This window comes from Penaeus monodon, chromosome 15, assembly GCF_015228065.2.
Source record: "Penaeus monodon isolate SGIC_2016 chromosome 15, NSTDA_Pmon_1, whole genome shotgun sequence".
Classification (NCBI taxonomy): Eukaryota; Metazoa; Arthropoda; class Malacostraca; order Decapoda; family Penaeidae; genus Penaeus; species Penaeus monodon.
The window spans coordinates 12,920,922-12,921,695 of record NC_051400.1 but is presented as its reverse complement, the minus strand read 5'-3'; positions in this window follow the sequence as shown (position 1 = coordinate 12,921,695).

Below are 774 nucleotides of genomic sequence, written 5' to 3'. Positions count from 1 at the left end.
TAATAATCTTACAATGATATTACAATTATTGTGCCAACCCTTTTCTCTGAGCCTCAGCCGGAAACAGTATGTGTAACCTCAAAGTAATTTGATAATCACATATCCAAAATATATATTTTTTCTTTTTTAACTTTTTGTGCCCATTAATTCTCACTTTGAAACAATCACCACCAACACCACCGATACTACTACTACTGTTACTTGTTATGATAATAACAGTGTTTCTAATACTAAGCTATTAAAACTGATAATGCCTTACAAAACATAAGGATCTATTTTCATAACTTGTACGCTTGTACATTTTGTGGTGAAGGCATGAAACAATTTTGAAATGCTGCAGGATTTGTTTTAAGCATGTGTAAGGTAATGAGACGTTGATAAACAGCTTTTAAGAAGCAGGGGAAAGCACGACAAAAAAGACTAAGATTGAGACACCTTGGAGACAGACAATGTTTAACCAACGGCTACCGTCTTATTATAATTAACAGAAGTAAATGAACATGCACAGGAATTACAGAGATTTACTTGATAGGGTATCTATATGTGCAGACAGATATAAATGATAACGACAATAATTGCCATGATTATTACCATCTCGAAAACCATGATGATAACTATATTGACAATGATAGTAATGGTCGGAGATAATCCAATGATACTTAATTTCACGACTAGAAATAATAATGATATGGAGCAGGAAAAGAACAAAAAATGCTAGTAAGATACTCATGTAGAAATATTGTTTATTTGATACAGGATGAAGTAGAGGTGAAA